Source organism: Strigops habroptila, chromosome Z (assembly GCF_004027225.2).
Source record: "Strigops habroptila isolate Jane chromosome Z, bStrHab1.2.pri, whole genome shotgun sequence".
Classification (NCBI taxonomy): Eukaryota; Metazoa; Chordata; class Aves; order Psittaciformes; family Psittacidae; genus Strigops; species Strigops habroptila.
Window position 1 is genome coordinate 47,466,900 of NC_044302.2, and position 26,332 is coordinate 47,493,231.

A 26,332-nucleotide genomic window follows, 5' to 3' on the forward strand; every position below is an offset into this window, starting at 1 on the left:
TTCTGTATTGCAGCAGCTCATATTCTGATTTACACACAGAGACCAGTCAACCTCATTTGTCCTTCCACAAGAAAAAACAACTGGAACTGCTTCATTTGTGTAGTAGAGGTGCAATGAGTGCTGAAAATGAGACTTCTTGGACTGTCTGAAGCCATATCAGACAGGAGGAGCCTAGGAAGTACACTAAATTTAAATGTACATGAATTTCATACAAAGCAGAGTTGTGTGGTGACAACTCTGAAAACTGACTGGATTTTCAAGGGTATTTCAGGCCTCTGTGAAGTAGCATAGGATTTTTAAAAGTATCTTCATATGCTTTTTCCTGTGTTACTGCTAATTGCAGTCTAGTAACAGTCTGAGAAGTGAAGGACCAGCAGGAAGTTAGCTCTGCCCTGATATACTTGGGTGTGAATGCAAAGTAAGCCTTGCGATGGCCACAATGACAGGTTTTGTCTGCTGTGTTTCCTACAGCTTCATGTACATGTGAAGGAAGGGTGGTTGCTGAACATGACAGTGTGAGGTCTCGGTCAGGAGGAAAACAACAGGTACCTCTTTCAGTTTGTTAGCTACCCAAGATGAGTCAAGAAACAAAATCTAGAGCTGACAGAGAAGCTGGGTGTTTTTCATGAGTGTTACTATGGCTCTTCAGGCTCTTGTCAGCTGTTTTGCATTTCATCAATACTCACTCTTACTCACTTTGATCTTAACTCTGACTTGAAGCTAGACATTTTGCCCTTTTGTTTTTTTTACATTGAAGTCTAACTGCAGTGCTTAACAAATCCAGCCACTGTGAGTCCAGTCGTCTTCAGTGCTGGTACTTATTCCCCCATGTTCCTTCAGGATGTCAAAAGGAAAATGGGAGTGCCCACATGTGTGCCATAGGCTGGGTTATGACTCTCCAAATGGAGTCTGGGAAGGGCAGGAGTCTTCTGGCAATCAGTGATTACCGAATAAAGACAAAACCTCTGCAGTGCATTGCGATGGCTAAATCCCTGCACCTCAGATTTTCCCACCCTGCCTTCTGCTTAGGAAACAAGCCCAGGACATTCCTTACCTGATCACCCCTTTTAATTCAGCCTCATGTTTCTTACAGGACCAGAAAGACGTCTGCTAGACCTTTTGCATAAGTCTGCCCTGACCCAGTCAGGCAGCATTTGCAATGCTTAACCACAGCAATCTACTGCAGGCAGCTGGAGCAGAAGAACATTCTCCTTCAGCTTTTCTGTTCAAGTCAGGCTCCTTTTGGGCTTGTGTCCCCCTTACTGATCCAGAAGGGAGCATGCCTTCCTCTCTTGTTGATCCCTTTAGCTCTCTGTGCCCTGGTTTCTGACCTGTGGAGCAGGGACATAGGGTCAGTGTTAAAAGCAGGATTAAAATTGCTGAAGTTCTGTTGAGCAGGGTGCAACCAGATACTGTGGTGATGGTCTAGCAGAAAGACCGTGGCCTGCCTAAGCTGAATTTGTTCTGAAATCATCTGCAGAAGTGACAGAAACCTTATGGCAACATGCAGTGCCCTCACAAGTAATTTCTGGACGGGCAGGTAAGTGAAGGGCAAACTGACACTGCTTTGCTTTAACATATTGTGTGTATTTAATTGCAGATATTCCAGGAATACAGGTATGATGCTTCACAGACTCTGCTTGTAAAAACTTCCTTACATAAAGAGAAGGTGTGTGGGCATGAGGGAGAAGTTGCCTGGTTGCTCTCCCTCTTTAAGGATTACTCTTAAGCAAGTGGACCATGTTGTGATGCTCCTTTGCCATGCCTTGGTAAACGAATTGACCTTTCAAACATGAAATTTCCAATGTTTGCTATAGGAGACCTGAAAAAAACCCTGATCAGGCAAACATCTGATGCACGGCTATGCTCTGTTCTCTTTATTAGCAACTTTCCAAGGAACTTTTCAATTGCAGCATCCCTGTCCTGTCCCATGCTTTACTCCCTGACAGTGCCATTGAGCTGGTGCCCACTGAGGTGCTCTCAGCCCATTTGATGGTTTTAATTCTAGACCTGCCTTCACCAATGTAGCTCTGCTACACTACTGCTGAAAACAGGGGCACAAATGGCTCTGCATAGGCCATGAGAGAAGGACTCTGCTTTCTTATTCACTAACCCCAGCATGCAGGAATGTTGTAATACCCTGCCTCCACTCAACACACCGGTTGTCTGCGAGTCAGACTGCTTGTCTTCCTGTGGTGAGGGAGGAAGCTGCCTCGCACCTTGCTGTCCTCAGCTTCCAGACCTCATGGCTATGTGTCTGGGAGCTGTACCTGCCCCGCACACCCATCCCTTGCACTGCCCTTCCAGAGCACCAATGTCCCACCAGGGAGCCCACCCCTTGTCCAACATCAATGCTGCCTTGCAGGCGCATGTCCCTCACCAAGCTCTTTCATCCGGAGAAGCTTGTAAGCAAAGGCTGAATGGGTCTACTTCATGTTTAGTCCTCTGAGAGGGGACTGCAGGAGTGCTCCAAGTGACACACGGATGTTTGGGGTGGGAAGCTGACTCCCTGGATTTTCTTGTATCTTTGGCTCAGCTAGAGACAGCCACAGTGAAGATCCAGCTCTCCGCTGGAAGGCTGGCTGAAGCAGGCTCCCCTTATGGTGGTATGGGGGGACAGTGTGGGACACCACAAGGTTCTGCCAAGCATTGCACTGTTTCTGGGACATTCTGGGACCTTCCAGATACTAGTCTTTCCATGCTTCATCTAACTGATGGGATCAAATTTTTCTTGGGTGACAGTAAATGAAGTCTAAAAAGGAAGATGCGTCTTTTAACGAACACTGCTGTCTCAAGGGGCTGCCTTTTTCAGCAAGATACTGGCTGTGCAAGAAAATTTTTCTGACGCAGAAGTGGTTCTGGCTTAACTTCTTGCACTGCAGGAGCTAGTTTAGTTGGGCACACATTCCTTATAAATCACAGTAGAGTATTCCTACTATGATAAGACACTGGTTTGTGATCTGCATTTGACCGATGCCAGCTGTGACCAGCAGGCCTCAGAGGGGACATGCCAGTGGGAGCCTGTGGTGAAGTGATACCCTGGTGTGCAGTGGTCTGATTTTGCCCCTCTTTGTGTGATGCAGCCAGCCCTGATTGAAACCTGTGTGAGGTCAAAAGCATCACTCTTGACCTTTCTTGTCTTCCACTTTCATCCCAGCTATTCTTCTGGTAGGTCTTTAGCATACGGACAACCTTCTGCTAAAACCAGAAGTATTTTCTGATTGCTTCCATCTTCCCCCCAGCCTGTTCAGCATCTTCCAGAACAGCTTCCCTCCTGCTAGGAAAGCTAGAGGATTTCACAGGGTGCTGTTTCATCTTTGAGTTTCAGTTAGGTGGCTTCTGGCCCTAGGTCAGGCTCACGAGTGCTAGTGGGAGCTGATGGAGAGCATATGTGCATACTGGCACACTGCTCAGCTGGGCAGGAGTGAGTAAGCATGGCCAGGGCACAGACCACAGGGACATGATTCATTTATTGCTTCATTACTGCTTGGGTCAGATGCAGGGCAGAGCTGGGTCAAATGCAGCAGAAACAAACTTCTCAGCATGAATCCCAGCTCGCCTGCCTGTCCTGCACATACAGGGAAGAGGCCCTGGCCCATGCCGCTGATGGTTGTTGGTACCGGGCTCTTCTCACAGAGGACATCCCTGGGAAAAGCCAACCTTTGCTCTATTACTGCTTGAACGATATGGTGCTAGAGGGATGCTGGGGAAGCTGAGTGGGTTCATAACAAAGCCATGCGGTCAGTGGGTGAGTGTGAGTTTTCTATGAGGTGGTGGCACCTCTGCTCTGACGTAGCTGTAGCTCACCATGACTGAAGGACCTCTCTTCAAGCAGACAACCAGGTGTGTCCAAACAGGAGGAGAGCGATTCCATTCCCTCCTGTTTGACAATGTGTACGTCCCATTTCACAGCTTACTGGTCTAGCCAGTCTTTCCCTGCAGAAGACCTGTGGCATCTGGAAAGCATTTGCCTTTGCCCACTGTTTTTGGCCCACTGGTGGCACTGGTGTTAATGGGATGGCAGATAACCCAACAGGCTGCCCAGCGGTTCAGGAGGGGAGAGCATGAGCTTCCGCTGAGCACCACGAGCTGCATTCCTGGCACTGGGGCCTGGAGTGAGCAAATTCCTCCTTGTCACACAGCCTCATAGGGTTGTGTCACAGCACAGGCAGTAAACAGAGGCTAGTGAATTGACCAAGATCACAGAAGAAAGTCTATGTTAGTTGTGGGATGAGGATGTGACATACCTTCTTCTTCAGCCCACTAGATCCAGCACTAGTGACAGGATCCTGCTGCCTAATCTGAGTATGCCTCATCTGTGAAGAGAGGCTTAGCACTTCTGGCAGGTGTCTGTCTACACTAACAGTCAGAGCTCTGCCTCGGTGTGTTTTATGCCAAGTGGGGAATAGGAGAAGAGATAACCATCAATAACACCACCTCACTGTGGCTACCTCACTAGTGCCTCAGCTGTGCAGGGGCAGGGCAGTCTGCCCACCCGCTCCGCAGCAGATAGCACTGTCCTGTGGAGTCAACAGCAGCAGCTCCCCTCCCCAGAGAAAACTTTGCTTTTGCAGGAACATAGCACACGCTGCTCACCGCACTTCCAGTGCAGTTACTAATGCAAGCAGTGAGTTGAAATCAGTTAATCTAAAATTGCAATTCTGTGCTGAAGTGCTGGTGACATTACTAGGCTAGGCGAGCTCTTCGGCAATGCGTATGATACGAACCAGAAGCCTCTGATGCAATTATGGCCCTGCATACAACACTGTGATGATAATAAGGCATGATAGCCAAGCAACCACGTCAGATGTTTAAGAAGCATTTTCAAACCCTCTTTTTAATTAATGAGTGCAGACACAGCGTTGACCTGGGGCTGCTCCTAACAATGAAGAAGGGAAGGAGTAGAAAGAGGTGGGGGCAGAAGTTGGAAGGAGGGCAGATTTAGGGGCTACTTTGTCCTGTTGCCACAGAAGAGTATAAGAGGAAATGACAAAAGCAAAGAAAAAATAGAGAGGAGTCAGAAGAAAGGAAGGAGGGATGAGAAATGAGAATGAAGAAGCCATACAAGTAAGATAGGTAGTGGCTTTCACGGGCTGCTTGCAAATGCTCTGCAAATTTGATTGCAAAAACCAAGTTCATATACAATTCAGCAGCCTACATAAAAGTTATGGCCAGCAGAGTCAGCTCTGCTGCTGCAGAATGGACACAAACAAGACAGAAAATCAACAGTGAAGAGCAAGCCCCTTACATTGCGTGAGTGCAAATGCACATGCTGTGCCTGGTTTTAAGGCTCTCAGAGATGCAGAGTGTTGGTTCAGAAGGCAGTTCTCCTGTTCAGGAATTCCTTATTGATATCATTTGGGAAAATGTAATTATTTGATATCGAAAAGTGAGTCAGGGAGCACTGGTTTGAATCATATAACTCATGCAGCCTCTGCCCGGGAGGTGTGTTTTGTGGCCTGAGAGGCGCTGCTCCCCAAAAGGCAGCCCATCCCAGCCCTGCCAGGAGCCTGTGGACACAGCAGAGCCAAGGAAGGTGGTGGTCTTGTCCTCAGTGTCGCCAGTGCTTTGACTCCAAGTCCACACACGCTAAGTGACATGTGGGAGCAGGGTATCATGTGTTTGATCATTATGGATGGAGGCAGACTCTCCCTTTACTCCCTGGAGTAATTACTGTTTCCATTAGAGGTCCTCCATCTTTAGGAGGCTAGCAGTGAACCCTTCAAGTGTTAAAGACCTCCAATGAGTTGCAGTGACGTGGCAATGACATCTTACAGAAAATAAAGGAGCAGCACGGATGGTGATCTTCCCAGGCAAGGTTCACACTGCTACCAAATTCCCCTGCTGCACCACAGGCAAACCCGGAAAGAGCATTACTTTTGGCATGTATACACTTCCAGATTGCCTCCATAATACTCTTGCATAAGTATCGTTGCCACCGTAGCTGGCAGCATGTGTTAGCCCATTCAAGTTTTGCAAATGTTGGTATAAGGAAGATGAGGAAAGGAAACCTCTGGAGCATTGGGAGCCTGATACTCTCACAGCAGCAGCCAGGCCTGTCTCCTTCTGGAATGATGCAACAAGGCAGGGGCAAAAAAGCCCAACTGAGGAGGTGAGTGGAGTTTGCTTTGGCACGTGCCTTGCTTGTTACGGGAGAACCAACCCTCAGAGAAAATCCTGCAAGCTCATGGTGAGCCCTCCCATGATTAATTGCAATTAAAAAAAAAAAAAAAAAAATCCCAATGTGAGTAATGTTGCTGTTGAGATCTGTGGTTGCAGAGAAATGAAGAAAGTTGCAGTTTTCATAACAGATAAATTGCAATTTTTATTGCTCTGTATGCAGGGGTAGAAGGGGTGCACATATATGTGTGTGGAGTAAATACTCCACACAAAACTCATGAAAACGTGGTGCTGCACCTATGATCTCATGCAAAAAGGTGAAGTAACTGATTTCTGTATACCTGGGCAATGCTACTCAGTAGCAGTCGTTCGGACACAGATACTTTGAACAACTCAGCTGGTGTAAGGCAACAGACCTTCATCGGAATAACCAGAATGGCATCATTCTGTGTGAGCGGAAAGCATGTTCCTTAGCCTTACTGAGACAGCGCAGTTTTCGCTGCCCGCGCTTCCCTCCCCGTTTGTACCGGTAAAGGCTCCCACACACGGCAACGCGGACGAGGCAACCCCGTTTGCCCGTTTGCACGCAGGGGTGGGCGCCGACCACATACCCCCCTACCCCCCGCCCGCGGTTTGGCTGCCGCGGGCCGCGCCAGGCGCGCCGTGCCCGGTGCGCCGCGGTACCCGCCCCAGGCGAGCGGGGCCGGTGCGGGCCCGGTGCGCGGTGCTGCCGCTGCACACTTCCTGCGGTGTGTCTGACCGGGCGCTGGTTTCCGGCAGCTGACAGGAGCCGGGGCCCGCCGCTGCCTCCTCCGGCGCGGAGTACCACCGCGCAGCGCAGCGCAGCGCAGGGCACACACGCACGGGGGGAGGAGGAGGAGGAGGAGGAAGGAGAGGGCTGGGGGGACCCGAGCAGCAACCACCCCCCCGCCAAGTCCCCGAGCTGTAATATCACAGTAATCCCCCCATGCGATACAGGCGATATCGCACAGCCACCGACAGGCACCTGCAGGTACGTGACCCGCCCGGCTGCACCGTGAGAGTGCGTGTGTGTGTTTGTGTGTGTGTGTGTGTGCATCCATCTAGCGCTGCCCGCCGCGGGGGGGGCGGGCGATATTCCCGTATTCCTGGTATCTCTCTCTTTGTGCGCGGCGGAGGGCTCTCCGGGAAGCGTCCCCGGGCAGACACACAGCCCCCCCGGTCCTTGTGCAGGGCAGCTGTGCCCCGCTGTGCTGCACGAGAAGTGCCGGTGCAGGGGGCTATGGGGAGGGAGGGCGCCGGCGTTTGGCACAACATAGGGAGCGGGGTGACCCCCCCCCCCCGCGTGGCATCCTCTTGTAGTAAGAAAAGCGTCCCTTCCTGCCCCCCTTCCCTCGGCTGAAATAGAGGTGGGAGGGGACAGCCGAGGGGACTGCGGTGTGGGGTCTGACGGGGGGCAGACGGCTGTAGCGCTGTGATTTCTGCCCCCCCCGGGGATGCCGGAGCGCCGGGGGTCCCCCTGGGCCCCAGCCCGAGCAGGCAGCAGGGCGCGCATTGGGGAAGGCAGCCCCTCTCAAACTTGGTTGGTCACCGAGACGAGGCAGAGCGATAAAGGGAGCCAGAAAACTGTGAAACAAGCTTGGAAACGACGGTTAAGTGCAAAGGCAAAGAGCGAAAACGGTGGAGAGATACTGAGCCTTCTGTGATTTAATTCCGACTGTCAGAAACAGACCCACTCTCCAGCCAAAGGAGTAACTGTGACACATGTGTTAAAACTCACCTTCCATCTACAGTGTTAATGGTTATAAATATCCCACGAACACAGCTGGTTACTCAGTAGTACTAGATGAAGAGTAAGGCTGTTTCCACTCGAGTGAATGAAGATCTGTCATAGAAACAAAACAATACACCGGGTAAAAATGACGTCCTCATACATGCCTGGCTTTCAACACTTCAGTTGTTAATCTGTGAAGTTTACTTTTGTCTGCCTTCTCCACCATTCCCCCCCGCATCCTTCCCAGAAATACAACCTCTGCAAGTAGTGCTGCAAAGCTGAAACTGTGATAGATGCTAAAAGCTTGACTGTGAACTGCTGGGGACAGCAATGATTTTCCTTTTTTCTGTTGATTTGAAAAGAAATGGGACCAAGCTCTTAGTGTGCTTGTTAACAGCAGCGAGAATTTACATAAATGAAATGATTACGTCCCTTCGCTAAATTCTGGGTGTCAACTTTTCAGACCAGGGACTAGGCTTGTTTTTGTTAACTTTTTTCGTCTGTAAGCAGAGTAGCCCCAAAAGGTCTTTTCAGGTCAGGAGTGACCAGTTCCTGTTTCCCCCTGCGGCTGCTTCTATTGCCCTCTGTATAATTCAGAGCTCAGACCAACAGGGCTGTGCTCATGTGGTACTGCAATTAACCTAATAACCCCAGCCAGCACCACGCTGGGGCTGCACGTCTGCCCCACAGCACATGTGTGTTGGTTCAGGCTCCTTCCGTCTGACTGGCATTACTAGGGGCCGAGTGAAATCACCTTGAGGGTCAGATCTGCCAGTTGTCTCGGGCTGATTTTACAAATGTCATTTCAGGCTTGGCTAAAGCTATTTTTGCCCACTTCTAAAGCCACACAAGAGCCAAAGTCAGAAGTCACACGGTTCATGCACTCACCTGCTGCCCCTGTGCTGAGCCCGGCACGCGACCTGGCTAAGTAATACCCACAGCCCTTCTTGCCCCTCCACCACTGCCTTTCAGCAAAAAGCTGTTTATCAACCTTATGCTCAAGTTTATCAGCCCTTTGAAATCCTTTATAGGATTTGTTGATTTATAGGTAAGCCAACAAACCAACCCGATAGTTTAAAAAACTTGCTCCCAGATGAGTAATAGATAAGAATTGGCAAAGAAGTACTGTGTGAACTAAGTATTAACAGCTAGTGTTCAGAGGATAATAGATGGTCTTACATGCACTGTAAAGCTTATCGTGAGAGAAATATGCAGTGGAGTTACTCGTTCTGCTGTTGTCAGTAACTTATCTCAAGAGTGTAACACAGCTCTTCTTTGCACACCATTAAAATAGTATGTTTCCAGGAAGTAGCCTAAAAGTCATGCAAGGATTGTAACAGCTCAAGTTCTTCTCTAGCCATTGTTAGTAAGCTGGTGGTTTGGATTGTTTTGGTTTTCAAGGAAATCGATGTTGGTGTTGCTCCTGAACTGGTGCATCTATGCACTGGTAGTTTCAGTACTACACCAGGAGGTTTCCTGTAATGGAACTTATTGGAAGTTTCAAAAACGCAGTGTAATTCTATTTTGTTCACAGAGTGATAATGGGTTTATAGTCCCTGAGTTCCCAAAGCAGTGGCAGTTTGCTTCACCACCAGTTCACACCTGGCACTCACCACTGCACCTTTGTTAAGTGGCCACCGATCCTCAGCTCGGTGCCAGTTTGACTGGGCTGTCGGGTGTCCGCACATTCCAGCTCCACGGAGACCCTTGGAGTTTCAGAATATTTTGGTATTTTCGGTCTCCCAGTCTTACACCTCTCTGCCCTCCTTCCCTGTTCATTATACAATGCAGACAAAAGAGGTCTGAAGGTTTTAGGTCTGGGCAGAGCTGTAATCCCACCCTTGGCTCTCATTTCCATGGTGCCACTGTTTTTCCACATCTGCGCTCTGGGGGTGATAACCCATCCAGGCACAGCTCACAGAGGTGGTGTGAAAATTAACTACTGTTTGTAAGGCACTTCGCAGAAACATACGTGGCAGTTAGTCCTCTCAAGGATTGCTATGCATCCGGTAATTCTGGTGTAACTAGCTGAACGTAAGGCTCTGCTTTCAAAGGCTATTGCTGCACACCTTTCTGCAAAGTAAAACGGGGTGAGAGGAAGATTCATCAGCTTTTCTGGTGCCTTTTCTGTGAAAAATACTCCAAAAGGAGTGTTAGCTTGAGCCAAATGTCACCCCGATGGATCTGCATAATAGCTCGAAGGAACTTGAAAGACTTGCACCTTAGTACTTATTCATAATGAAGATGACCCATGGAGCACGACAGCTTCATCTTCAGTTACTTGACCCTGGCTCTGATTTGTCGATTTATGAACTTTATTTACTGGCAGGGTTGGTGAATTCTCTTGCAAGACAGAAACTACAGCATGCCAGCCCTCCCTCGTTTCCGTGGTAACGGGTACACCGCACAGATTCCCTAATGAGACCCTTGGATGGCCACTCATTGTCTGAGTTTTTCTGGTTTGGTAATGCTGGGCCCTGAAGTAAATAAAAGGTCTTGTTCATATAGCTGTCCGAACTCAAACGGTCAAAATGGAAGCAAAAATAAGAGTAGATGCCTTCAGCATGGTGAGAATGTATGGTAATGTAGTCTCAGTCACACATACATGGATGAGATAGAAGCAGGTAACTTTCAGTGCTGTGTTTTCTCCCAAGACGGGTACGGTAAAATCCTAGGTTTAGCTTGAGCTTTGTGTACGGTTTCTGTGGCTGACTGCCATGTGTGTGAAGAAGTAAGTTGTTTTGCATCATCTGGGGACTGTTCTCTGCAGTCCCCAGGTGCATTCTGCATTTTCTGCATTTTCTGCTCTGCCAGTTTTTATCACAGTCCTTGTATTGCTGCAGAGTTCCTTCATATTGCTTCATTCCCTTTTCTCACTTACTTTTTAGCAACAGGCAGGATCGGCAAACTTCTGTTCACTTGACATCAGCTCAGAGACACCACATGAGCCATGTTGGACACAGGCACTTTAGGCTAACTCTGTGAAAAGTGACAGGAACAAAAGTTTTCCTGTAGTACGATCTCACAGGATTATATTCATGGTATTCACAGAGTAAGCATTGTGTAAGACTTTCTGCAAGTTTTTATTTCCACTGCAAGATTTCAGAGTAATTATTTCATTAAAAGAGTCCTTGTACCTAAAATGTTTTACATAGCTGGTTTATAAATTGTACCTAAGATAATTGCAAGAGAGGAGGGGAGGAAAGAGATGCCTCTCCCTTTTACTTTCCAACTTTGTTTATTTTAGTAATTTCCCCACCCTTTTTTGTATGGTCTGCCCTATTATTTTCCTCTGTGACCTTCAGTAAGTGAGTGTCTTTAGTCAGTGTGAACTATTGGGCAAAAACCTTCAAAAATATGTATTTTTTTAAAAACAGGAGCATAAATATAGAGCAGAGAGCAAACATCCAAATGCACGTGTTGCTTAGCTTTGGCAACTGAACTAGATGAGAAGTATTTTTCTAGAATCACCAATGCTATAGTTTGAAAGCTTTATAATTTAGTCCCTTCACCTCTAAACAGCTGCATCTTAATGAAAGAAATAAACAAGAGAGTTATCCATGATATATCTTCTATAGGAGTTTTATTCAAAATATGTGTAAACTGGCAGCAGCTGAATTTAGTAATTTCAAACTTCAGTGGCTATCCTGTCGTGAGTTACAGAAAAAAGAAAAAGCACTGGTGGTCTAGTAGTTCACATTGGAATTCTTCTGTTGCTGTGCCAGAAGCAGCCTCTAAATGACCTGTGGTACTTAACTTCGTGTTAACCCATCCTGCGTTAAAGTTGCTGGTTGGTGTGACAGACAGAATAAAACTGGAACAAGTGGTGGGTTAGAAATCTGTCTCAAAGGCAAAGCTGCAGTGGAAGGCTGTGGAATGACTAACAGCCAGACACCACATCATTATTTAGGCTCCTGATCGCTGATCATCATCGTTAGTTTTAGAGGTAGCAGCATTTTTAATCAGTGTTTTCCCCTGTGTGGAGATGTGCTGGCTTGCAAACAAGGTTGTTAAAAGCTGTTGTTGAGTTCTGCTGTTTTGGCTGCTAGTGTCAAATCCGTCCCCTGCCCTTGCACACCCTCTGAGCTCCCAACAAAAAAGCAAAGTTTCTAATATGTCTCTGCTGAACCCAGACATTTATTTTGTGGGTGTAAATTTCCACATGGTCAGGGGCTGACGTTTACAAGCTGTTTGGGGAAATCACTTAACAGTTTGCCTAGTAGTGACCCAAACCACCTGCCATTATATTGTATAAATATGTAAATATGCACCATATTAAAATAGTAATAATATACAAATGTTAAATTATGCTTATTTATAACATGTATGTGATATATACCTATACAATATTTGTACTGTGTATAAGTTATTCTTTATGTTGTATTATGTATTCTATGTTCTTTTATGTATTATATCTTGTATTAACATGGTATATATAAGGTATTAATTATTATTATACATGTTCTGTTCTATTCTATTCTATTCTGTAGTCAGGTGAGAGAGAACAGATAGGCTTCACGGAGAAGGTGTCTGACTTACGGGTTGGAGGGAGCTGTGGTTCTGCCTAGATCTGTCCTGGTCCTATCCAGTGTTTTCCTGAATGATAGAGTGGAAGGAGTAACACACCTCCCCTTGTATCACACGTGCATGGAGCACGAGGCCAGAAGGAGCCTTAGAGACATGGAAGCACAGAACCAAGTTTGAAAGTCATCTCAGGAGGCTGGAGGCCTGGGCTGGAGATGGCAGAGGGCAAGGTGTAAAACGCAGGGTTCTGCTCAGTGGCAGCATAAGGGAAATGCTGAAATTACAAGCTGGGTAGCAATTTTTTTGCCAAAACTTTTTTAGAAGGAAAAAAAAAAATACCCTGCAAAAGGGAAGGGAATAACTTTGCCGCATGGCCAAGGTGCACAGAACAGGAAACAACAATTTACAGAGAGAGGGAAGGTCAGGGCTCGGCGTCAAAACATGCTCTCTAAGAAAAAGGCTCATGAAGCCCTGGGATAACCTGCGAGGATGCTGCCATAGGAAGTCCTCACAGTGAGGTGAAACGAGCGTCTGTCAGCAGGGAGGAACTGGGAGTCTGCTTAGGGGAGCCCCAATTTTTAGTGTTTTTCTCTTTCATGATTAAATCCCTTGTCTGTAGGAAGTGTTTCCTTAGAACAAGAGTGGGATGTACATTTCCCAGAAGGGCTGAACCAGAAACTCAGGGTTTTTAATAGGGAGGGGTGAAAAAAGGGCGCCTATCTGAAGTTGTAAGTGACTGCAAAGCACAACCTCATAACACAGTGCAGCATGACCCAGTGTGATGTGTGAACGGATGCACAGAGGGATGTCACTGCCATGAAGAGGAAAACACTGTGGCGAAATGAAAGCACTTTTCAGTTGGCGTATCTTCAGCTTTGTTCTTCTCCCAGTACTGTTACCTCCCTAGAAGTCATACCAGTGCAGGAAGATGCTTGAACAGCTAGAAACCTCCTCCTTTTTTTTTTCTGACCAGCATGCTAGAATGGTATTTACACGGTATTTAGCTGGGCTGCAGTCAGGTGCTTCCATGTGGCTGTGCACCATGAGTTTCCAGAATGACATCTGAAACTAGGGACAGATGAGCTTTTGGTATGTTCTTGGTGCTGCAGTGTTTTCTTAACTTTTCCGTTTGTCTCCTCTTTTTAAACCTGAAGCTGCATACTGTAATTTCTATACTTCTGGTGTCTCTGCAGTCCAAGTACAGAGGGGAGAGGATGTATTTATGTTCTCTGCTAAGTGTTCCCCCGAAGCTGTAGAGAAAACCCTCATCGCCCTGTGATAGTTTGCAAAATCTGCTGCAACACAGCATAAGGAGCCAGCATATTTTAGCTGGTAACACTCCAAATGTCATAGCTTAGAATTTGCAAAATATTGCAGCGTGGAAAAAAAAAAAATGAACTGTTCTGAAAATGTAGATGCTGACACTTTTATTTTTCCCTAATCTGTGAGATTTTGATCCTTGGTGTCAAGCCAGCTTTGCACAGAAGATGCCGATGTGCTCATTCAATGGAATATTTTCTATTGTCCCGCTACAGCAGTCTGTAGTCATACCAGGTCATGCCGTTCTACACTGTGAGGTTAATATCTGCTCAGATCTTATTGTACTGAAAGCTTTTCGTAAGAGTCTTTTTCCCTTATGTTTAACTAGGAAAGTGAATATTTCGTGTTTGAAATTCAGGTTTCATACTGTCTTTTCTTAGCTCTGTTAGGGGAAAAAATCATGCCTGGTTTCTTTCTCCTCTCCCTCCTTTTTTTTTTTTTTTTTTTTTAGTTAAAGCATATTTTAAACTTCTTATCTGTAAATATAAAATCAAAGGTGCTTTTTAAAAAACTGAACTCTTACTCCCAGACTCAATGTTCAATTTTTTTTTTTGGACCCAAGAGGCAAACATTTATTGTGTAACCAGTAAACTACGGTTGAAACTGTCTTGTAAAGTGCTTGGTATATTCTGTGCCAGACGTGTGAATCCTAGAAATTTTAGCAGACTTGATGAGTGTTGATGACCTGATTTTAAACCATTCAGGTTTAACATCTCAATTTCCAATTTCCAAAAATACAGACAACTGTTGTGGAACTAACAGTTAAAAGGAAGTGCTGTTTTAATAACAAATGAATGAACATTAAATATCCACGAGCAGGTTGATAATTTTCAAATCTTTCAGATTTCAAGTTACATTTTCAAGTAGATTTTCCTTACAAGTTTAAAACTTGTGCCCCCATGTCAAACATGCAAAAAAAGCCTCATGTAAATAAGTTCTGCCCAAAACCTCTTTAACTTAAATCCTGTTTTCTGCACACAGGTTCACTTTATAGCAGGGTATAACTAAGAACCCCATAAATGGCCTATCTTTGCTGAACTGAATATTATGAATTAAACAAGCATTGTAGGACTCCTCCCACTTTGTCTGACCTGGTGCATGGCATCAGCCTAAAAATCAGGCACGGAGCTGAGCGTCTACCAAACAGCAAGTGTGATTTGACTGAAATACTGGTGACTGATGAAGGCTTTTTGCCTGGGGAGAGCTGGGTCGGATATTTTGATGTTATAAATCTGTCTTGATTTGTGGGAGAGAAGATATTGTGGGGGTGAGTGAAGAAAGACAGGAAATTATATATGCTATATATATATATATGTAAAAATGCACAGTATTTAGATTCTCCCCCCCCCCTTTGTCTTACCATAAGTAGCCTAAGGGCTCAGTCCTATAACATATTTAGATGTTCTGGTGCAATCTGGCAAAACACAGGTGAATAATCCTCCCAGAAACAGAAGCACTACTCAATTAATGCCTGCAAATTTCAGTAGATAATTAAGTTCTGTGCATTTTTTTTCCCTGTATTTTTTCCCCCAAATTGTCTGTGAATACATTTCCCCTCCAGCTAGCTTTTTTGTCTGGTTAGATAATCTATTCCAAAATAATGAGACTGATTTCTGTATGGAAATGTACAGCAGCTCTTCTTAGTAATGAATTTACATACAAGGGGGGAAAAGAAAAAAAAACAGGCTGTCTGGCAGAGGAAAAAAATAGAAATTTGTAAATTTGGATTTACAATTTCTTTTGGACTGCAGAGAATACATTATACTGAGCATCACAAATAAATCATGTTTTGGAACAGCTCCACAAGATAGTGGAGCGTTACCAGAATACAGCATCAGGCAATTTATATGGAAGGTGGTTATTCACCTGGCCCTTTATTTGCAAGAAACATTCCACACTTTAATTGAGCTCTCTTCAGTATGCTGCATCTGCTTTAATGCACTGTGTTTGCTGTGTGCATTTGAACTGTCTTGTAAAGATGGTCAAAATTTATTTTGGTCTAGCCAGGAGTCAAGGAGAAATAGCAGCTCGGAGCCATAAGCAACGATATGCACTATTAACCATAGCAATTTATTTTTTTTTGTGTATATGTTAATATTCAATACTTTCCTATTGGATAGTTAACTGTAAAGCTAAGTGACCTCTTTCCAGTTAGGCATCTCTAAAACTGTCTTCACCTCTATTGACCTCCTAGATACTGATTAAACTGTTTGGCTGTGTTTGATTAGCTTAGTTTACAGACCATTTAACTGGTGCAGAAGTATTTACGTGGGATAATACTGTGAAGATTAAGATGGGGAAACTTAAAACCTGGAATCACTTCAGCAGGCTTTATGAAACAAAGAGGTATGATTCCAGCATGAGTGTGTGGATTTTAAAATCTCAGGACTTGCCCTTTGGGCTCAATAACTAATTTTTCTTCTGGAGGAGAAGTCGCTCGTGCTCCTTGGGTGGAAGGCAGTGTTTTCCCTCCTTGCAGCACTTCCCCTCGTGGCCGTACCTTGATGTTGGTGCCCTGCCCATAGCTGTGAGATTCACGTTGGGCATGTGGAAAATGCTTTTTTTAATGTGTTCATCAAATGCCCTTTTTTCCACTACTAATAGGCACTGGGCAGTGATCTTCATTGACCTGTTTCAGGGGACTTGCCAGTCTTTTTTTTCCTCTCTTGGTTTTTGTTTTGTTTTGGGGTTTTTTTGGCAAACTGGAGCTCTTCAGAAGTGATTGGGATGAGCAGTGCATATTCCTTTTCCTACCCGGGTCATTCATCATTGTGCCTCTTGGTGAGGAGATGGAGGAGCATCTACATGCGGCTTTTGGGACTCCTGTGTGGAGGAGGGAGCTGGAGTCTTTGCTCAAAATGCAGTTTTGCCATTGATGTCCTTGTCAGGGTTTTGAAACTGGGTTGGCAAGTCAGTAGGAAGGCTTGAAGGACACACCCAGTTGCCTTGATTGTACTGTACAAATCTTCCTGTAAAATTAAGGCAGCCTTTGGTAGCCTTGAGGAGGGCAATAGGTGGGGACACCCTGGCTGCGCAGAGGGACCAGCACTTTTGTGTGGATGAACCTACGTGCTGGGGCTTGTGTGTGTGTTCCATCTTGTACAGTGCAGTTTTGAGGTGCAGTGAGTTTCCTACAGTCTTGTGTGGTCTTTTTTTCCAGAGCTGATGTCCCAGGAAACGTGCTTCTGGGGCCAGGTTAACCAGAGGTCTGCAGTGCTGTCTGATGTGAAAACCTTCTCTCTGAGCCAGCTGGCAACTGTGAGGGTTGTACCCAGTACCCAGGCCCCCATGATGAGTGCCAGAGCCCTCCATCAGCAAGGTCCTTCTCACATGGCAGGAGAGTCCACTGTTGCCACTGCATACCGCTTCTATGAGAATTAATACTTGCTCTCTAAGGCATGAGGTATCTTGTTGAAGCTTTATTGAAGGTCAAGTAAATTAAGTAGTGTAGGTCATTTTCATCTGCTTGGTTCACCTTTCCTCTCTGTTTAATGACTGCTTTGAAAGACCCACAGCCATCAAGGGTCTAGCAGTTTTCCCTCATGACTGTTGTGCAAGTGTGATCCTATCTGGTTGCATCTGTGTTAAATGCTGCAACACTTTTAATTATGCTCTAAGCAGGATACCTTCTCAAAAGTAATAGAAGTGTATCACTTTTGCTGTATTTATAATTATACCATAAGGAATTCAGGAGGATGTCAAAGTAGCATTGCTGCTATGACATGCTACTTGAGGAACAATGTCTTGTTTCATTGTGTGGGGTGGGGTTTTTTTTCTTGTTTCAGGGGCTGACAAAAGAAAATGGCATTACCATTTTTCACATGGTTTAACCCATTAGATTGTTTGGTAGAAAGTATATGATTAGGCAGCAAAGTGAATTTCTTTTACATTTTCAAGACACTTAAGATAGAAAATAGAAAAGACAGCACTAGATAAACATGCTGCATATATAATAATATTACTGCCAAAGAAATTTAATTCAGTCTTCAGTGATGGGTTTGGGCACATGTGTTGCATTCAGCTAGAGATAAGGTAATGCATGCAGTGCAGTCTCGAGTAAGCAGGAACAGAATCAAACTGATATTTTGCATTAGTTATGTATTATTTATTGTATCTGATATAAGTGTACAGCTGATACAAGACACCTGATGCCTAGTATCAGATACTGCGTCTGCATGTGGAAAGGGTAGGGCCATGCTGTCTGGACTTTCTGTGCAAGAGTTGCTTCAGAAGAGCTTTTACTTTGTAAACAACTACCTTGTTAGTGCTTTTATGGGCAACTTGCTTTCTTTTCTAAGGCTATAGTCCTGTCATTAAAAATGAAGGTTCGCATTAGCTGTTGGCTGGTAGTGTACAATGGTTCCAGCATTTCATCTCAAGACAATGAAAAGCAACAGTTGTAATGAAGTGTTGTAAGAAACCAGTATTTCTGTGGTCTGAGGGTAGGAATGTGCAGAAAGACAGTTCTGGGATTATTCAGTATAAGAATGTACTGTGAAAGGGAAGAAAGCCTCAAGTTTTGAAAAGATACTTTGAGTGGCCTGATGGGATAGATGTCAGTAGTATCCTTAGATGGAGAATGAGAGAAAGAAGGAAACACCACAAAAAATGCAGGGAAGTTTCCAGATGTTCAAGTAGGAAATAAACTGATGGAAGAAACTATCCAGTACACCACTCACGTGCCTCGGTGCCATTTAGGTGGGAGATGAGTTGGGACTCTCAAACTTAAGTTTGCCTCAAAAGCCGCATAACTCAGGACTGGTGCTTCCAGAAAGAGCTTACCATATCTTGGTATAAATCTCTCAAGGGAAAACCAAATTTTGAATCAGAGTCTGTAGACAGGAGACTGCAGTTCCTCTAAAATGGTGTGGTCAGCTATGGTCTGCCTTGGTCCTGTCCACTCTCCAGCCAGCTGCCCCTGAGGACCATGCGAGCAGTCCACAGTGCACTACCCATTGCACTACAGCAACATAGTTCCCATTTTACAGGAGAAACTGAGTCAGAGAGACCTGGGCTAAAGTGTGTTGCGTTGCTGAAAGGTGTTATGTGGAGTCAGAGACCTCTGAGCTCCTGACTGCACTCCAAGATGAGAAACACATTCAGGGCGATCAGGCAGGGTTGCCTTGCTCTTCCCAGTGGTGCTGACAGATACAGTGATCTTCCTTCCTGCCTGAGAAGGGATGAGCTCCAGAGGGTGACAGAAGGATGCTGCAGCATTGGGCTCCAGCTGTGCAATCCTGCAGCATATGTCCGCCCTGGAGTTTGGAAAGGTTTGTGTTTGAACAGACCACATTCCTCAGCCTAGATGCAAGGACAGGACCTCTGTTTCTTAGGCTTTTTTCTAATCATATAGCTGGATTTTCAGCTAGCCCAGTAGTGTCAGGTTTATAATTAAAGCAAACCAGCGTTTTGGCCACTGCCACCCTATCGCTCGCAGATGAGGGTTGTTTCTAGAGCGCAAAACTGGTGTCCAGTCCCTGCGGAATGGGGACTGCAGGTCAGGTGCTCTAACAGGTCAGAGGGGCACAGACTGGGGAGAATAAGCTCTCTCTTCCCACCTGCACCACCAAGAAGAGCTAGGTCCTTCTCCAGTGTCACAGGGAAATTATTTCTTTTGAGGGGGAAGTGTGTGCGAGAGGTGAGCAAAAATAATGAGCAACGTGTTTCAATAAATGCATGACTCCACTGAGGAGTGTCATGTGCTGCAGCTGTGATGAAATATGCACTGCTGCAGGTGAAGGGGAAAAGTGCTCGGGAAAGAAGGTCCAGGAATGGTTTGCGATTATAATGAGAGCCTGAGCCACTGCAGTTGGCTTCCAGGCGCTGACCAAGGTTAGAGCAGTGTATTTTCGGGGCTGATACCTTAGCCAGTGACAAAGGGACCTACAGCTAGGCAGCAAAAGATAAAAAAAGGGCAATGGAAGAGTTATGCAGCGCTCCTGGTTGCTCACCAGGAAATGCTGCTTGCTGTGTGTGGTGTGTGTGGACCTCACGCGCTCCACTGCACCTGCAGCATGCAAGCCACCAGGCTTGCCTGTGCAAAGCAATATGCCTGCATTTTGCTGACAGAAACAGAAAGGTTTTTTGCTCTTCCTTATGGGATGCATTTGCTTGTTATGCTGGGGGAGATGGAGTAACCTGGGCAGACAGGCCCAATGACCATGCATACCCTGGAGTAAGACACAGTGTTTGCTCTGGCAAAATCCTGTTTTATTCTGGTTTGTTTTGTGTTTGTAAAGGCCTCTGCAGTGCATGCTGGGGATTGAGTGGGCTGGGAGTGGGAGGTTGCAGACTGCTGGGGATAGCAGTTTTTCAGGAACTTTTGCTGCTGTAAATGAAGCCCATAGCGTGTCTGGTTGCCAGCTTCCTCACGGATAGCAGAGGAGGTTGGCGAGAAACTGCCATAAAGGGCAATCCTAGATTTTCTGTGGTAAGCGTGGTTTGGGTAGGTTTACAGTCATTGTGAATTTAATTTTACAGGCATCTGTGCATGCACTGCTCACCAAGAGTGCTCCCAACAGGTCCCCCTCTGCTGTGTGGCACAGCGAGCGCACGCTGCTCCAGCTCTTGCACCCTTAGTAAAATACCACCCCCTTCAATTACATACAGCAGAGAAGTGCACTAGTGAGTAGTGAGAAACATCTTATGTTACCTCAGTGACAAAAGTGTTTGTCATGAACGGGGAAGTGCAAGGAATCAGAATCTGGCATATGACTGGCAATTGGGAATCTCACTCAGCTGTGACATGCATGGCAGCAGCATGTCCCTTGCAGGTCCAGGGGCTGGATGGAGCTGATGACATTGAGCCAGGCATGAAACCTTCACCATACCTTCCACCATTCCCTCTGGACAGGCCTAGGCATCTCGCATATTTCTCCATGTCTTTATGCCTAATGGTAGAATGAACAGCATTGATGTGGCAGTCAGATGCTATGAGGAAGCATTAAGAAAGTTACAGGCATATGTAAGCCTTGGTGGAACTGGAAATGAGTATTTGAATTAGACAGTTGGGTAAAGACTGAATTTCTTCATAGTAATTATTAAAGTCAGTCTAACTTTCTGTGCAAGCACTTGTTAAAGGAGAGGCAGGTGACAGTATCGCTCTGTTCCACTGAACAGTTTAGTCCAATGATAGCATTACCATTTGTGTTCTTCATGGACATTTGTTTAAAATATATCCCTTTTTTGGGTTTTAGGGGCTTTTCGCTGACATTAATTTCTTGATTCTGACTTTTCCTAATGTTATCTGCTAGTATCGTAGACATTGTACTTTACTGGCATCAAAAACATTCCATAGGTAGCAGATGTGAACTGGTTGTTTTTAAAGCATGAAACTAATAAATACCAAATGACAGCCGAACAGGGAGCCCTGAAGGATACTGCTGTAGCTGAGCCCAGCATTGGATGTTGCAAAACCGTGGCTGTGGTTTAGATTTGCACTGTGTTCCAGGGATAAACACCCCACATCTGCAGCCACGCAGGTGAGCAGGTCACGCTCATTGAGCACCTAGCAGCACCTAGCAGCGAGGTAGTCTCTGGTGCCATCTCCCTCTGTCACGCCTTGCTGCTACTGTGAACAGTCTCCATGCATTGGAAGGCAATGGGAGAGAGGGTTTCTTTGCATGTCTTGTATTTTCACAGGGTTGGCTCAAGTATCACTTCTAATTGCTGGCACAGAACCAGTGCTGCCTGCCAAATGATGTATTTGTCCCAGATACTGCTCTCCTTCCCCACATCCTGCCCTTCTTTCTCTATCCATTGGATTGGACTCCAAAAGTGAACAACCAGAAGTTTTACCTTTAAATAACTTTTTAATGGCTAGTTACCAATCACAGTGCTCTTAGTTATTAAATGTTTAACTTGTGCAGCTGTTCTGCAGAGAGAAAAATCTTTTGACTGCCTCTTCCATATCTGTCATCTTCCAAAAGTGTACAGCCAGGAGATTTTAATTTCTTTCTCTTTTGTCTTTGGCAGATTTATTCTTGTGCTGCACAGCTATTCTAAACACAAGCCTTTTAAAATGCTGTTTGAGGCTTTGTTTATTGTTATGTTTTAGAAATATTCCTAGGTCGATTTGTTCCAGTCTGGCAGATGTTAAGTAGGTTAAATTTCCCCTGACATCCATAAGTATTTTGCTTGCTTTGGATTCCACTGTAGCGAGATGTTGGTGAAGCTTAAAATGCAACCTGACTTTAATGAAGGTGGCCACACCGCTGAGGGCTGAACTAAAGGCCATACTTTGTTTTTAACTGGTCTAATAGCGGTGACATAAAAGACATTTAAAGGCGGAAAAGAGCTGCTAGTTTTATGTTCTCCGGCTGCTGGGCTTTATGAAGCTGGTCATGTGGAGCCTGCTCTTTGCCAATGTAATTTGGGATGCCAGAACTTCTCAGATGTCCTCCGTGTTATGTAAAGCTTTTGGGTGTTTTGTTTCAGTGCCATTGTTTTCATGGACATTGGACGTTGTAATTTGGTTACAAACTGGCATGGTTGCAGAAGTAATAGCATTCGTGACCCATTAGAAGCAGCATTTCAGCACGTGCATGTCTATTCTAAGGAAATAATTAAGTTTGAAAAGGTGATTGTAGCAAGATCAGCTTGTCGCTGTTGTAGGTAAGGAAAATGACTTGTCTGTTCCGCAGAATTCTGTTCATCTGTTGGGTGTGGCAGCATTTCTTTTCTTATCACTACAGGATAGGACAGGGTCATGTTGTGCCCCCGCAGGACAGTAAGTGAAATGTGCCCTTCCATTTGGCACACCAGCAAAGTCCCTGGGTATGTGGCTGCTTTGCTAAGGGCTGATTTGCAGCATCACTACTGGCTTTGTACATGTAGTGGGACCCTGGCTGGAGGTGCCAGCTCGCTCTGACCCTTCAATGTAATCTCAGGAGACAAATGCTATTGAAACCTTATACTGAGCTGGCAGCATCAGTAGGATGAGAAAGCTGAACATAGCAGGGTCACTTTTTCAGTGATTTCAGTGATAGTACTCAATCTGCACTCTCTTTTGTCTCACTTCTCTTTGGTCCCAGCATGAACCTTTTAGTTTCAATTGGGCGGGTGGAAGTGGGGACACACACACACAAGGACTGCCCCTCAGATCTGGTGGATCTTCTTTTCATGTCTTGCACGTGGCACAATAGCTCTTGAGATGCATGCAGCTAAAGGTGAAATGCTGTCAGTGCAAAGCAGGGGTGCAAATGAGCTAAAGGCTTAGATCTGGTGTAATGCAGCGTATATTGCCCCTCCAGCTTCTCTATTGGGTTGCTCCATCATTGAGTATGGGTATTGCAGCAGAGTGGAAGGACATCTTACCTTGGCAAAGTCAGAATAAGTGCTATCCAGAGAGAGGTGCCCACAACATCACTTTTTTTTGGTGGTAGTAATTTTCACTGTGCCCCCACCAACTCTTTCTCACTGGTAACAGTTTCCAGTTGGAAGAAGCCAGCCATGTTTGCAGACACCTAAAGAATGGTGCAAAGCATTAATACAAGAATACACAATACAGATTCTTTGTTTTGTTTTGGATTCACCATAATAATAAATAATCAGCAGCTCTGACTGGAGCAGCTCGTTCTGAGAGAAGAGGAGATGAAGCTGTCCAAGCACATTGTCAAAGAAGTCCTTTTGGAAAAACATCATCAGAAATTCCAGAAATTCATCAGAAAGCTGGTCAGGGCAGTTCAGTACATTTAGTCCATGTATTAATGTCAGCATGTTCTTTTCCACCCTTTCTTCTTTTTGTTTGGATTCTTATTTCTACATTAAAACCCTGTGTCATTCCTCAGTATAATGCCAAAATAGCTCTTCTAGGTTCTGCTTTATTCCTTCAAACAACACGTCCAGATATCTTCTGAATCTGGATGAACAGTTATGTGAAAGAGACTTCCCTGGCTTCAAATGCAAATACACTCCTTGCTATAGTTGGACAAATGGGTATCTAATGTGTGCATGACCTTGCAGAAAATGTTTACAAGAATTAGATTAGTAATTACAGATGTTAGAAAGCTTTGTTACCTAGATTGTGATCTTCAGTTATTCTTGGCATGTTTTCCAGCGTTTGTTATTAATTGCTAATAGGTTATTCATATCTGGGTGGAGTTAGAAGAAATCAGATATTGATATCAATGTCCCTGGAATCACTATAAGGTATGACACTTTTGCTCGTATTTAAGGGATAAAGGTTTCTTTTTTCTTTCTTTTTTTTTTTTTTTTTTTTTTGAATGAGCAATGGCTGTATGTTTTCTACTAGCTTTATTCAAAGGCTGGAATAAATGCAACCACAAGAAAGAATTAGTTGGAAACACTGTCAAGTTGATATAGTAAAGTATCTTCTGGTATCTTTGAAACCTACTGTGTTTTAAGAAATATTTTGGTTTATTATCTGTCTTCTAATTGGCAAGAGAAGAGAAAGTCTGGAGTACCACAGATGGAAAGATTTATATTTTTTAGGGTTTTTTGTCTGTTACGTTTGGAGGGGCAAAGAAGCTTATCTGGATATATTTCTTGAAGGAGGTTAGTCATGTGTTTTTGAAGTGTGTACCTTAAAATAAATTATTGTTCTGTTTGTAATTACTTCTACTCATCTGTTCTTACTAGGATGCATCTTGTTTAGGGGCATTTCTCATTCTAATCATGAAGTGAACCAGGATAAGCAGAAATGAGTAATTTTGGAAAGAATTGCTTCATCTATTTGGTGCAGTAAATCCAGTGCTAATGAAGCATAGCAAGAACAGACTTTAATGAAGATGCAGAGTAAAACAGTGTAACAATATATGCAACAATATAGTCACGATTTTCCTCATTCACCCACTTCCATTTTACTGGTCCCATGATATACAGTCTTATTTTCACTTGCTCTGCCAAGCATTCAGCAGTCTAAGTAGCATGTTGCTCTGAACTGCTGTGGTCCAAAGGCTGCATTTTTGGTTTTGAATATTCAAGAGGAAGTAAGTGAGGGTTCTTGAGACTCTTGAGTATCCTTCATGACAGATAGACCTCTTCTTCCAAAGTTGTCTTCTGTCTGTCAGCCGCCAGTGCTTGTGTATGTAAAACGAATATGCTGGGCTTTCTCTGTTTCTTAATCATGCACCATCCCAAAATCTCCATGTTGTACATGCCAAATCTTGCACTGATGTTAACAAGAAGTGTGCTTGCTTAAGAACACAAATTTAGCTCTTTTGGCCAAAGCTTTGGAACTTGCCTGGCTAAAGCTATGTCAGGTTTTTAGGCACTTGGGGTCAGATTTTATATATGTTTACATGCCTACAGAGACCTCTGAAAATCCCACTCAGTGTCTATCCATCCTTTTGATTACATAAATGCCTCTGAGAACTGGGGCCTGGGTTGACTGAGCCAGCCAAAGTCAAAGGCACCTTTTCTGTGTACATATGTTTAAGCTTCTGTAGGCCTGGGTAGGCTCTGTCCCTCAGATCTCTGCATTGCACCGTGGCCTGCTCCCTGCTTTCTCCATCAGAGCAACAGCAGGTCAGGCTGCTTGCCCCGTGGGGTTGCTACCAACTCTTACCTGTATAGAGGTACAGCATCATCAGGCTTCGATCTCTTTGGCCACTTTCAGGGAACCCAGCTCAGTAATCTTAAAATGTAATCATCTGTTTTAAACCTTGATTTAAATTTTAGGGTAAGCTGAATTGATCAGTTATATTATGTTAGAGGCGCACACCTAGGGATGTTTCTAGGGATAATAGAAAAATCAGTGCATAGTTGGGTGAAGTGTTTTTAGTTTTTTTTATCCACTGGCTGTTGACTACGGGATGTTACCCAGTATTTCTGACTGGCTTATTTTTGCATGCAAATCCTTGCTGGCTCATCTCTGGGGCAGTGTTCTTATTACTGTTTTTTCTATATCATGTTGAAGTCTTGTCTAGGAACTTTATTAGGGACTCAGCTGCACGTGATCTGTTATGCACAGCTGGATATAAACCTGTCCATGGAATAATCTGATTTCTTTGTTTCGTGTATGTTTTCAAGTATATTTTTCTTGCAATTCTTTTTTCCAAGATTTTTTTGTTGTTGTTGTTGTTTTGTGGTTGTTGGTTGGTTGGGTTTTTTGTTTTTTGTTTTTTTTTTTAAGATCTTAAAAAGCAGACTTCAGTCCGATACCAGTTTAATGATAAAGATAGTTGTTGATACTTCAAGAAGAGCACTGTAAAGATAGTTCCAGAATGTTTTTCTTGCTGAGAATTAAGTTCTTGGAAAATCATTTAGAATCAAAAGAAAAAAAAAGAAAACCTAAATCCATACATTCTAGTATAGAAAGTGAAATTTCATCCTCACACAGAAATGCCAAGTTGCTGTGCTTGTTCTAATCTTCTACGAAAAACAACCCCTCTGTTTTGTGTAGATGGTTAATAGTGTGATTTCACTGGCACTATTTAGCCAAATTATGCATGTTTTCAATATTGCCACAGTTGCATTATTCCAATTTCCCTTAATTTAGAAAAGCCCTGAAGTGAGAGAAATCCTACAAATAAAAAATACAAAACTGAATTTGGCACAGTAAAGTCATTCATCAGAGAAGCAGCTTGCATTTGCTTGTGAGGAATAGCATGGTATAGTTAAGTTGTCTGGGCTGGAACTCACGGCATTGGTTTT

At 44.6% G+C, this 26,332-nt stretch overlaps 1 protein-coding gene across 1 annotated transcript in view; it reads left to right on the forward strand.

Annotated features, from left to right (window-relative positions):
- The first annotated feature begins 6,983 nt into the window (after positions 1-6,983).
- KIAA1958 (KIAA1958 ortholog) overlaps positions 6,984-26,332 on the forward strand; it is a 68,772-nt gene continuing 49,423 nt past the window's right edge. Inside the window, exon 1 of the mRNA XM_030470338.1 lies at positions 6,984-7,132. The gene's annotated coding sequence lies outside the window, so the exon portion shown is untranslated. The remainder of the gene's footprint in view (positions 7,133-26,332) is intronic.